The sequence below is a fragment of the Nelumbo lutea genome, chromosome 1, assembly GCF_056320005.1.
Source record: "Nelumbo lutea isolate HS-2025 chromosome 1, American lotus-T2T, whole genome shotgun sequence".
NCBI classification, from domain to species: domain Eukaryota; kingdom Viridiplantae; phylum Streptophyta; class Magnoliopsida; order Proteales; family Nelumbonaceae; genus Nelumbo; species Nelumbo lutea.
In genome coordinates, this window is record NC_142684.1 from 169558408 (window position 1) to 169572254 (window position 13847).

The following is a 13847-nucleotide window of genomic DNA, read 5'->3' on the forward strand; positions in this document are numbered from 1 at the left end:
GGGCATTCCTTTCATCTTTCTAATGCTTATTGAATTGTCCAATTTGGAGTGCGGAATTGAGAGTAAGTCTCAAATTACTGACTGTCGCCGAAATTGTGAAAATCACCCGATTTGCCCTGTTTTCTTCCAATTGCCTTCTTTATTGCCCTGAATTGAAATACAAGAGTAATGAGTCCATTTAAGTGCTAAAGTAATGTAAAAAGATGAAAATTAGGGGACAAAAATAAGATTCTTTTTAGTCTCATCACTAACCTTTATTCTCTTCTCTTCTCTTCAAGGTGTTCGAACCTCTATGAGTGGGAGAGCCTTGATCTCTAGCAATGGAACACCTCTCCTCCCTCTAGAGGTCTCCTTATATAGATTTTAAAGGGGGCTCTTGCCCCTTCTTGAAGCCTCTAAAATGGGGTGAATTACACCCCCTTCTTGAACTTTCTAGAGTTCTCTCTTGAAAGCCTTCTAAGGGTTGCCGCCCCTAGCTCTTTGGGCTGCTATTTGGGCTGCACTTAGGCTCCCTCTTAGCATATGATAGCTACACCATAAGTTGCTCTTTTGGGCTGAGAATGAGTCTTATCTATTGAGCTGAATTTTATTCTTTGCTAGTCTTTCTTTTCTTGGGTTTTTTCAAGGAATCAACTTGTACTTCTTGGGCCGAAGTGTGTTCTCTTACTTTCATAACCGAGTTGGGCTGAATTTGGTCTTTTTGGACATTCTTTTCTTACCTTTTGCCTTCTTTTTCTTGGATTAATTGCCCCTGAAATCATTTCTTAGCATTAAGTTAAATTAGGGTAAAATTATATAAACCGACATAATAATCCATGCAAAGTCCTCATAAATTATAGATAAATTGTATGTTCATCATTAAGCAAGTTGTCCAATTTGAGTTTCTATCCCTTGAATTCTTGCCTCCATATTGTTGATAAATTTTGTCATCATATCCTCTAAATTTGGCTTCTTATCTTGTGCATTTTGTTGTGGTTGTTGCTGAAAGCCGGGAGGTGCTCTCTGTTGGTTTTTACTTCAAGAAAAATTTGGATGGCTTCTCCATCCTGGATTGTAAGTGTTGGAGTAGGGATTGAAATTGGACCTGTTGCCACCATAAGAAACAAAATTAGCTTGTTCAGAAGAAGAAGAAAATGGATTTCCTATTTGACAGTCTACACTAGCGTGTCCCCCTTGTCCACAAAGCTCACCAGAAGGGAAGAGAACAAAAGAAACACTCATAGCTGAAACCCCCAAATTTTTTAATTTCTTATTTAATGCAACAAGTTGAGCCGATAAAGTAGTGATAGAATCAACATTATAAATTCCAACTCCCTTTTTATTTGCTCTCTCATTGCCCCATTGATAACTATTAGCCGCCATCTCCTCCAAAAGTTCATATGTTTCTTCGGGAGTTTTTCTCATAAGGGTACCACCTCCAGCTGCATCTAACATTGAATGATTAGATTGGTTAATGCCACTATAAAAAGTTTGCACTTGCATCCAAACAAGTAGACCATGGTGATGACACTTCCTAAGCAATTCCTTAAATCTCTTCCATGACTCATATAAGGTTTCATTATCAAATTGAGAAAAAAATGTTATGTCATTCCTTAATTTAGCCATTTTAACAAGTGAAAAATACTTAGATAAAAACTTTTGTGCCAAGTCATCCCATGTAGTAACCGAACCTACAGGAAGAGAGTTAAGCCAATCTTTTTCTTTGTCCCTTGAGGAGAAAGGAAATAACCTATGTCTAATGGCATGATCACTAACTCCATTATGCTTAAAAGTATCACATATTTCAAGAAAATTAGTAATATGAGAGTTAGGGTCATCATTGGGGCCAAAAAATTGCACACTCATCTGGATCATCTGAATAATTGCAGGCTTGATCTCAAAATTGTTTGCTTGCACATTCGGCCTCCTAATGCTTAATGTAGTACAATCCAGAGTAGGTATAGCGTAGGAGATCAATGTCCTTGGATTATTTCGATCTTGAGCCATCTTGTTCTTTCTCTCCCCCGTTCACTTTTTCAAAGTCCTTTCGATTTCATGATCAAGGGGTATTAATTCTCCACCACTAGTGTGTGTCATGCACTAGGAACCTTTAAAGAAAAGGAAAAGGAAGAGAAAAAAATTTAAAAATTTCCTAAAAAATTTTATAAAGCTGAACCCAACAAATATTGAAATGGAAAATTTTAAATCCGAAAATAAAACAAATAGATATTCAATCTAAGGCTAATTCAGGTAGTTTTGATATGCAATAAACTAGTCCCTAGCAATGGTGGCAAAAACTTGTTGTGTGATTTATGCACAGTTAATTCAGGCAAGTGTACCTTAGTCAAATATGCGTATAATGATGAGAAAAGTGTCGATCCCACAAAAACTAGATCACAGTACCAAATCAATTTTAAACTAACCTAAGTTGAACTCGTGAATCAATTGAATGAATAAAAACTAAAAGAATTAATGCAAATCCAAGAACTTAATAAAAACTGAATTGTTGGATGAATGCAGCTAGGGTTTAGATTTCATTGAATCAAGGTTACACAATTACCTATTTAATCCAACTCAAGACCAAAATTACCCTAACATATATTAAAGTTACTTGCATGTGATGGTGGATTTCTCTAAATTAATTAATAAACTTTCTCAAGTCATATTAATCCTTTATTAATCCAATTCTACCATCAAATTTCTAAGTGGTTGTCAAAAGGAAAAATAAGCATTAATTTCTTTGGAAACCTCTAATCGTAGAAGGGGATTCGACTCACTAAGCTTCCTTAATTCCCACACATGAGCTAATCATCTTTTGATATCATAGTCTATCATGCGATTTTTATTGACTAGGGATCTAATTCATAACAATTCTTTGGTCAATCATGCATGAATCATCAAATCATTAAAAGATTGGCCAATTCTTTTAAAGCATTAAGCATAGTAATAAAAATTCATCATGGAAATAATAAATGTCTTGAATTGAATTAAACAAATAACTATATAATCTTAAGATCAAAATCCATCTAAACCCTAGCTAAGAGAATTTAGCTAGACATCATTAAATTCAACATACTCGAGAGAATTAAAGGAGAAACACAATAAGAACACATCAAAGAATGAATAGAATAACAAGAAAACTTTAGCCTTTGAAGGTAGAAGACAAGTGCAGCAACTAAGCTTTTCTCCCTCTTAAATTCGGATTCTTCCTCTCCTTCTCTGGCATGCTGAAATTGCTTCATCTTCTCTTCTGATATGCTGGGACTGCTTCCTCTTCTTTTCTCTATTGAATTCTCTCCATGGATGTGCCCTTTTGCCTTGAGTCTATGGTCCTTTTTATAGTGCAGCTTCCCCTCAATTGCTTCTCAATGGAAACTCCTAATTCAATACAAATTAGGTCTCTTAGTCTTTATCTCAGTTGAATTCTTATATTTTCTGCATTGGCAACTGCTAGACCCAAAACTTGTAGCTCGAATTGCATGGTTGGCGATGGAATTAGGTAGAGTGATAAACACAATAATTTTATCCCTATCTCTTATCTTTAATTAGTTGTTTGAATCACCTCAATCCGAGTTGTAGGCAGAAAGTTATGCCCAAAATATGGGAACTATATCAAAACAGGAAATTTCCCAAAATATGGGAACTATATCCTGGAGTATCATTGTTGCATGGTCATCCTCTATGATTATCTTGATCAATTAAATCAAATTCCTCTTTAAAATTGCACAACTATGCTCCAAGTAATCTTGCAAGACAATTCCATCATAATTAGTGCAATATCATGCTAATTCCAAAAAACATTATTACCAAAATCATCAAGTTAGAGGTATGAAAATATGTACAAATATATGCTTATCACTTCCCTAAAATTCAGCACACATTTGAACCAAATGTGAGGCTCCCAAAAGGGTCTTGCTATCCAAATTTTAAATTAGGGTTTAGAATGAACTGCACATGAAGGGTGGTGATTTTTGTGCCAAGGAAGGGTGATGAAATCCCCACCTTATCTTATTTAAGTTGGATGCCCTTAAAAGGATTAACAAAAATGAAACAAAATAAACAAAGAAAATACCACTAATTATAATGCATGAACAATTATTTCTAATATGCAATTCAGCAATTAAACATAAAATAATAAAGCAAATTAATTAAGCAAAAGGAACAATTAAAATAATAAAACGAAAACCTTACACATTCACAACTAACAATTCTTTTCAAGTGAAATCCATAAAGTTTTGAAAAATCTTATCTTAGATCAAAGAAAAGAGAATCCACTACACCATACTATAGAAATTGATGTTTGCCGGCTCTGATGGATAAAAAGACCAACAAGAAAATAAACATTCTCCATCATACTCCATCATTTGATTATATGATATCTTTCTTAATATAAACTAAAGCAATAGAACGATGGAAATTTGATATTACCGATCTGTCTCTACTTCTTGATCCTAGACACTGTACCTATTGGCCATGGTTTGTTGATGGAGATGCCAATTGAATAGGTATGTTGATGAGAAGAGGTAGAAAAACATGCACAACAAATGTGCATTCTAAAATTTGGATCTAAACATATGAAACATGTATTCAAGAAGCAGAAAAATTAGCAGGCTAGAAGAGTATAAAAAATCCAAGGAATGAAGATATTTGCGATTGCATCCAAAAATTCAGGAAATAAAGATATTTGTGAGTGTACCCAAAAAAACACTTCAAAAAAATAGGTTGAGATACATTAATTAATTATAACCTGATGTAGCACAATTCGGTCACTCCTAGCTAGTGCTCGCATGGCTCCTAAGAGGTACCTGAGACGAGAGGAAAGAGGAAGAACTCTTGAGGGGTTTTCCGGCGGGAACGCTCCGATGCTTAAGTTAGTATTGTGTGCAAGAAGCGAAAGGAGAACGAAGGCTAAGAGTGAGGATAGCGCATTACCACTATGTTCAAGAGGTCAGAGATTCAAGAAGAAGTTTCCTTTCTGCCCTGAGGGCTTTTATAGGGACACTCACATCAGGTTGGGCATAACCGTCACTGGGCTCTTGCCACAGCCGTTACCGGCTAGGGCTGCGCAGGTGGTCATTGTGGTGTACGCTTTGCTCGGGTTTGTGACACGTTTCCAAAGTGGTAGGCACACCTTTGCCTGTCGAGAGATGTGGACACAGACTGTCGAAAGGACTGGGACTCCATTGTCAGTAGAGGATATGGCATAGTCTAGCCGGTATGGTCTGTCAGTCGGAAGCTTTTTGGAGGGCGCTAGGGCGGCTCGTTCGCGAGCTATCTTGTGGCAAGCTTGGATCACTCCAGGATTACCCTTAGTGGAATCGGTCCTTGGAATGACTTGTCCGCTAGGGAGCTCGGGCGAGCTGATAACTTTAGCTCACGAGCTATAGTTGCCTCAGAGTATCTCTTCAAAGATAGCATGGGGAACCCGGAGTTTGCCTCACGACGGACTCCTCCCCTCGTGAGTAACATAGCGGACTGCTTAGTGGACCTGTCACTTGGTCACTCCGGGCTTCAACGCTAGGCTGTCGCTCATGCTAAGTCAGCATCTACGTGTCACCGTTTCATAGGTTGGGTCAAATCATCCTTCATCAATTAATCCTCACTCCTCGACCTAAGAGTACTACCTTAGCGCGGGGAGTTTATGAAGTGCGATGGACTAATTTGACTGAAATTCAAACCTGATTGATAGCCCTCATTAAATGCATTTGCGGGAATCAAGAGATTTTCTAAGTTTCTTGACTTTTTGGATTCCGAAAAGATGTTGAGGTGGCTTTTAACTCCGAACGTAGTGCAGTTGCGACTATCTTAATTATGGAAGACATGCCGCCAATCGCCTTTGGTTTTCAGAAGGCATGCGGTTAGGGGGCCCGTGGACCATTGGATCTGTTTTGATCCAGGCCGTCAATTTGAAAGGGTGGAGACTATAAATAGGGGGCCCCCTCGGGCCCTATTTTCTCTCACTCCATCTTGTTGCCTTTGGATCCTAAGGTCGTGCACTTCACCTAGTCTACCTGAGTTCCTCAGTCTGCTCCGTTCTGTTTACTATGGTGAGTCTCAATCGCTGTCAGCCATGTCTGGGTACCCATGCCATACCTATCACAGGGGTGATAGCTAGGATGATGATGCTCCCTCGAGCTTGGGAGGAGCCTGGGAGCAGATCCCGGAGGCTCGGGAGGCCTCTGGCGACATGGAATCTACTTCTAGGGGGAGGGAGCCTGATACCTTTGGCCGTTCCTTAATGACAGCGGAGAGACTCAGGTCTCTAATCCACTACTTTTGCCTCCTTGGGGACCTGGTTTATAGCCTCCCTACTGACAACTTCCCCTGGGAGCATGGTCCCAATGACATAGTAATCTTTCAGGAACAACTCGAGGCTGGCTTGCATCTCCCCTTGCACCCCTTGATAGTGGAGATGTTAAATCACTTCAACGTCACCATTGACCAGATTCATCCCAATGCCATTCAAAACATGGTTGGGACTATATCCCTATGTTATGAGTATTGCCTTCCTTTGGACCTTGACATTTTTGTCTCTATCATTTGTATAAAGAACGCTGCTCCTGGGTTCCTCCGGAGAGGAGCATTTATTACCTCTGCTCGCCGCGGCTATAAGCTCTTGTGCGAGCTGTCGAATAAGATTCCCGCCTGGAAGTGGGATTACTTTGTGGTCCGTAACCCTGAGGGGTGGCCCTTTCCCATTGCTTGGAGGGGTGCCATCCAGGACCTCGGGGCTGAGCTGGACCCTGAAATTCAAAAAATGATGTTGTCCTGGGTGTCGATAGGCTTCCTTTGCTCGGACTACTTGACCAAGGAGAAGCTCGTGTAGGCAGGCTTGAGCTCGGGTAGGTCGGCCTTTTAGGTCGTGTAGTGTCTTGTGACAATATTGTGTACACATGTATTTTGTTTCTTGTCAGACTAATATCTTGTGGTCTTTTAGCAGTCATCATGTCCAGTGTCGATTCGCGCCGCCTTCTTTCGGGCAGTTAGAGATGCCATGCAAAGAGGATGCACCCCGACTGGACCCCTTCTTTAGGAGGTATTAAGTTTAGGTCTGCTGAGGCGGTTCTACCCTCTCCTCTGCCCGAGGTTCCGATGCCCCCACCTTAGGGAGCTAGTGGGATTAACCCTGGGGGCAACGAGCTCCCTCAGCCGGGGGAGGCTCCCTGTAATCTCCTTCAGCCTTGTCCTTACCCCTGGTTCTAAGTGGGAAACTAGGAAGGGGTAAATGATTATTTGGTGGCTCGCTGGATGAGCCGGAAGGCGATCACTAATGATGAGATCGCTTAGTGGGGAAACATGGAGCCCGGGGACCTCTCTACGTTCGCCTCTGCTCATTGCATGGTGGTAAGTGACATTTTTCCCATTTTTCTCTCTTGTTTTGCCCTTTTCCGCTATCTTCTGATCTTCTTTTCCGCCGGCAGGTGAATTCTTCCGTCCATGCCATGGCTCTCCAGACATGCATCCATCACGTCGACGCCCCCAACCAGTGAGCTGCCAACCAGAAGCTCTAGGGCGAGCTCCATCACACCTGCAAGGGGAGCGAGTCTCAGGAGCTGCTCGTCCATGACCAGGAGGCTCAAATCGTCTGACTTTCTGAAGAGAACACGTTACAAGGAGGAATCGTCGAGGATGGCAACGGAGAGGGAGCTCCTCAGGCAGCAGGTGCGAGACTTGGAGTCCACTCTTCTAAATCGGACTCAAAACTTTGATCAAATGGTGGAGACTAAGCGAGAGAAAGCGGTCTGGGATTTTAAAGACTCCCAGGAATTTTAGTAACTCCAGGCGGAGTACAGTTCGGGTTCATACTGGTCGGGGTTTAAGCTTTGCTGGTGGCTGGTTGGAAGAAGTTCTTCGAACTCAACCTCAACGGCATTACTATGAAGGGTCTGTCTCCTGAGACGGTAGACCAAGCGGAGGAAGAGGAGCTTGACTCTCCAAAGGATGAGGAGGCGGATCCTTGAGGCGGCATTTCTTTGGGCTTCTGGTGGCTTCCGGGTGATGTAAACCCGGTCTTTCACAAGTCTTTGGTTGGGCCATTGTGCCCCAATCTTTCACCGAGCTGTTTGGCTCGGTTACCGCACTTGTTATTTTTTTTTTCTTTCTTTTCTTTTTTTTTCTTTTTTGAAGTGACAATGAGAGTTCTTTCCTTCTCCTGAGTATGATGAACTCCCTTTATTTTTGCTAAAGCGATCTCATAATTTGAGCTTTTAGAGCTAGATGCCCGAAGTAGGAATTTTTGGTAGACGCTATCCCGATATGTCCTTTAACATTTAAGGCGTCTCTATGGCATACTGCGAAGTGATTACCATGTATGCCCAAACTATGCATTGGTTGGTTACTCAGTTCAACCAACGTATTGAGACAAACTGTGCTTTGTAAGGTTTAAACCCAGGCTGCTTACACCTTTGATATTCCATACTTTGCCTTTGCCACTGAAGTGCCTAAGTTTTTCTTGATGCCGAGGTCATTGTTAGCTTAGTGATTTGGCCCTTAGGCTGAGGGGTTGACTTATAGTCTGCCCTTGAAATTTGCCCATGCCATGGAGGCGACTATGTCTTATAGCGCTGAGGTCATGTTAGCTCGGCATTTTGGCCCTTAGGCTCTGGAAGCGGCCCATGGCTTACTCGGTTGTTACAGGTAGTATTGTCTCAAGTTGACGATATTCCATGCCTGAGGTACTTTTTTCCCTTCAAGGGTCTTGAGCTCGTACGTTCCTTCCCCGAGCACTCGCTTCACTCGGTAGGGGCCTTCCTAGTTGGACTTAAGCTTGCCAGCAACGAGCTCAGGTACCATAACTTTACGAAGGACCAGGTCGCCAATGCGGAGGTTCCGCCTCTTGACCCTAGCGTTATTGTACTAAGCTACTCTCTGCTGGTAGGCTGCGGTTCTGATGTACGCGAGGTCCCTTACTTCGTTGAGTAGATCGATGTTGGTACGTAGCTCATCTTCGTTTGTCTGGTCATTGTATGCTTCTAGTCACAGTGTGGGCATTACGATCTTTGTAGGGATTACTATTTCAGTGCCGTAGGTGAGAGTGAAGGGAGTTTCTCCCATGGTGGTCTTCTCTGTGGTCCGGTATGCCCACAGAACACCGGTAGTTCATCTGCCCACAATCCTTTAGCTCGGTCCAAACGTGCCTTTAATCCGTGGAGGATGGCTCTGTTCGTTACTTCTGCTTGACCATTTGCTTGAGGGTGTATGACTGAAGTAAAGTTCTGTCGGATTCCCATATCTTGGCACCAGTCTTGGAATTTAATGTCTTCGAGCTGTTTGTCGTTGTCAGAAATCAATACCCGAGGTAATCCGAAGCGGCATACAATGTTTTTCCAAAAGAAGTTTTGAACATTTCGAGTTGTGATCGTTACGAGGAGTTTGGCCTCTACCCACTTGGTGAAATAGTCCACTGCTACCACTAAGAACTTCCTTCCACCCGTTGCTGGCGGGAATGGCCCGAGTAGATCGATGCCCCATTGTGCAAAGGGCCACGAACTGGTGAGATACTCGAGGTCGGCGGTGGGTCAGTGGTGAATATTGGCATGTCTCTGGCATTTGTCACATTTTCTAACGAGTTCAATGGCATCTGCCTTCATTGTTGGCCAATAATACCCTTGTCAAAGTGCTTTCTAGGCAAGGGCTCTGCCCCCCAAGTGCCCGCCACACAGCCCCTCATGAGTGTCGCGGAGTACGAGTTCGGCTTCAGTAGGCCGCAAGCAACGTAGATAGGGGAGCGTGTAGGATCTCTTGTACATCCGCTCATCTATCATGATGTATTTGGTTGCCTGCCATTGAACCCTTCTGGCTGCATTGCGATCTGCAGGGAGGGTCTTGTGTAGCAAGAAGCTCATGAGCGGGTCAATCCAGATCGGCTCTGTGATGTGTGGCTCATTGTGACACTAGCAAGTGCACTAGCCGTTCAAGTAATAAAGTAGTGAGTGAAGTATCGTTCCCACGAGGATTTAGGAAACAATTACCAATACTAAATTGAACATTTCTTATCTGATCAACAAATAAATCAAAACTCTAATGAAAGCTAAGAAATCCTAAATTAAAATCTATCTAAATCATTGGTCCAATTGCCTTCAATTCAGGTTAGAAGAGTAAGCAGTAAATGTCAATCTCAGAATTCAGCAATCTATCAATTTGGATCATTCGAATGAATCATGATTGAGCCTTGGTTTGGTGAAACCCCAAGGTCATGAACAGCCTCTCTCAAGCGCATGTTCATCCTATGCATGAGTGACGGTTCTTCTATCTCTAGCAAGAATCTAATCCCCATGCATGCATTTCTTCAAACACTTCTAAGGCATCAATTCAAATCTGAATTGATCACCAACTGAATTGTGCAAGTTATCTCTAACCTTGCACTCAATTCAGTTCTTGAATAGTAGATCTGAATTCCTAGAGTCTCTCTCAAGCACTCTAGGAATTCCAAGCTGTAGATTAATTCGCCCAATCTGAAATTTGCAGATCTGAATTCTCTTTCAAGCAATTCAGATCTTGCAATCTCAGATCTGAGAATTCAGATCTGAGTTTTGAAGGTTAGTTGGCCGAATTGATCTGCAATCACACCCTTATTCAAGAAACTTCAAGTACAATGCATGATCATTTGAATGAATAAAAAAGAATTAGATTGCTGAACTGAAATTTTACAAGCTGAAATACATCAAGGAAGAATGGAAACAAGGAGAAAGAAGAAAGAACATATAACTAAGAAACTGAATTCAAATCAAAAGAGAATGAAACTACAAATGATTTATTACAAAAAATCTTTGAATCACAATCCCTCAATTCGAACTCACCTTCTTCTTCTAGCTTGCTTGTCTTGAACTTCCTTCAGCCCTTCTTCTTCTTCTTCCTTGCGCCTAGCCTTCTTCTCTTCTCTTCTCTCAAGGTGGCTGAACCTCTAAGAGTGGGAGAGCCTTTCTCTCAAGCAATTGAACCACTTTCTCCCCTCCTAGAGGCCTCCTTATATAGTTTTTCAAGGGGGCTCTTGCCCCTTCTTGAAGCCTCTAGAATGGGGTGTATTACACCCCTCATGAACCTTCTAGATTGCTCCCTCCTTCTCTTCAAGAAACTCCTAGAAGTTGCCGCCCCTAGCTCCCTTTGGGCTGCTATTTGGGCTACAACTTAGCTTGCTTTTGAGCTCATGTGGGCTACACTCTAGGCTGTTATTTGGGCTAAAAATGGGCCTTCCTTGCTGGGCCGAATTCTCCTCATAGCTAGGCTTTATTTTCTGGGGTTTTCTCAAGGAATTCACTTGCTCTTTTTGGGCCGAAGTGCTCTCTCTTGCTTCCACGACCGGGCTGGACTGAAATTGGTCTTTTTGAACCTTCTTTTCTTGCCTTTTTCCTTCCTTCTCTTGGATTGATTATCCCTGAACCTATTCTTAGCATTAAGCTAAATTAAGGCAAAAATTAATAAAACCGGCATAAAAATCCATGCTAAAGTCCTCAAAAATTATAGATAAATTGTAAGTTCATCAAATACCCCCACACTTAAGCTTTTGCTTGTCCTCAAGCAAAGACATCAGCCATAAACTTAACATTCCCCCCTTCTGTTCTCACCATTTACCTGGTGAACTTTTTAAGATAGAAATGCATTGAGTAGTCGGGGAACTTTTGTAAGTGCTCAACTCTTATTCTTGTAAATTACCAATTAAGATATGTATCAGATCCAAGGAAAGGAGAATATGAATCTAGCCTTCACTCCTAATTCATATATAAATCAGCTCCTTAATTGTCAAGGTTAATAATCAAATTTCACTAAGTTTCACATCTGTAACTGAATCTCAATGAGAGTTCAACTTTAGAGTGCCCCTTTGAACCTCAGCTATCACCACAATTTCTTAATTCTAGGGGTGAGTGCATCTTATGCTCCATCTCACCCTTTTCTTTTCTTTTTTTTTTTTTTTTTTTTTTTTTTTTTCGGTGTGAGTGCATTTTATGCTCCATCTCACACACTTTTCTCTCTCTTTTACTTTTCTTTTTTTTTTTTTTTTTGGTGTGAGTGCATCTTATGCTCCATCTCACACTGGTCACTTACTTGAGGTAGGTAAATAGGACTCATGTTCTGAGCTGCTAGTTTTACTATTCAGCTCAAAATAGCGGAGTCAATTTGGGCTTTTGTCCTTCTTTGCAATTATTGAACCTCAAGAATCAACACTTCAGATGTGCACTTAGCTTTCTTGACCATTAACAATGAAATCAAGGGCTTCCATACACATGAAGGAAGTTAGGGCTAGTCATGCTGAAAGGCATATTCAGCTCCCCTTTTCTCTTGCATATATCAAATTGGGTCATTCACAAGAATAAAAACTTAACAAGTACATCAGTCTCCCTCAACTCATTGAATTTCTTCTTAAAAAAAATCATCAAATAAATAGTAATGAACTTGAGGGGTTCCAGTCTTTTTTTGGGTTATGTCATTGCCTGCATATGTGTGTTGGGGTGCATGGTTTCAGCCCTCATACCCTAGCCTCGGGCTCACTCCCCCACACTTAAGATGAACATTGTCCTCAATGTTCGTAGTGTTAGGCAGTAACAATAAAACTAGCAAGAGCATCAACAAGTAATAGGAGGTATTTAGAGGACTTCCCTGAAGATCATTCTTAAATTCTGCAATATGTTGTCGGTGGAAAACTTCTTCTGCTAGAAATCACTTGCAAACTAGAAGAGGAGATCAGTATCTTTATTCAATTAAATTCTAAGAAAAACTAACTAAACTTAAATGCTATGAAAAATAAAAACAAAAAGCAAGTAAGACAGTTTATGACTAAGTATCTGAATTGGGAATTCTCCCAACAGCCTCTTGTTCCCTTGGGTTTACCATGGTGTTACTAGGTAAGGTACCCGGAGCCCTTTCTGAAATCATCTGTGCCAGCTGCCCAACCTGAGTTTCCAAGTTCCTTATCGATGTTTCGTTTTTCTGAAATCTATTTTCCGCACTAGCTATGAACTTGGTCATCAGCTCCTCCAAGTTAGATTTCGGTTCCGGCTGATAGAAGTTTTGGTGGAAAGGCTTAGGTGCATGCTGATTCAGGTGGCCTCTCCATCCGGGGTTATGGGCATGATGGTACTGATTTCCTGTCTGTCTTGTAAAGTTGCCAACAAAGTCTACTTGTTCTGTGGACTGAAAAGTCTGACTGCCAACTTGGAATTCAGTGCTATCATGGCCTCCCCCACACTTATCATACTGTACATGCATAGCTGCCATCTGTATCTCATCAAATTTTTTGCTAAGTGCTCCTATTTGTGCAGAGAGAGCTGTGTATGTATCCACATTATGAAGGCCATGCTACTTTCTAACTGGTGTCCTTTCTGAATGCCATTGGTAGTTATTGGCTGCCATCTCCTCGATGAGTGCATGGGCAACCTCGGGAGTCTTATTGTTTATGGAGCCCCCAGCTACTGCATCTAAGATGGTCTTGTTTGAATCGGTCAGACCATTATAAAATGTTTGCACCTGCAGCCAAATCGGAAGGCCATGGTGAGGAACCCTCCTTAGTAGCTCTTTGTAACGTTCCCAGGACTCATAGAGAGATTCCCCCTCTTGCTGGAAAAATGTAGTGATGTCATTCCTCATTTTAGCAGTTTTAGAAGGGGGAAAATATTTAGAGAGAAAACGACTGGCCATTTCATCCCATGTGGCTATAGATCCTGCCGGTAATGAGTTCAACCAAGCTTTGGCTTTATCCTTCAAAGAAAATGGGAATAACCTCAGCCGGGTGGCATCATCACTTACACCATTGTGTTTGAAGGTGTCACAGATTTCCAAGAAGTTAGCAATATGGGCATTCGGATCCTCATGGGCCATACCACAAAACTGAACCGTATTTTGTATCATTTGGATTATGGCCGGTTTAATTTCGA

The 13847-nt window shown here is 41.6% G+C and overlaps 2 non-coding genes across 2 annotated transcripts; both read left to right on the forward strand.

Moving 5' to 3' along the window:
* The first annotated feature begins 1492 nt into the window (after positions 1 to 1492).
* Positions 1493 to 1599, forward strand: LOC148879105 (small nucleolar RNA R71). The gene has a single exon (XR_016106051.1). It is a non-coding gene; the product is annotated as a small nucleolar RNA R71 (small nucleolar RNA).
* Positions 1600 to 13456: 11857 nt separating this feature from the next.
* On the forward strand, positions 13457 to 13563 carry LOC148879106 (small nucleolar RNA R71). The gene has a single exon (XR_016106399.1). It is a non-coding gene; the product is annotated as a small nucleolar RNA R71 (small nucleolar RNA).
* Positions 13564 to 13847: the final 284 nt, after the last annotated feature.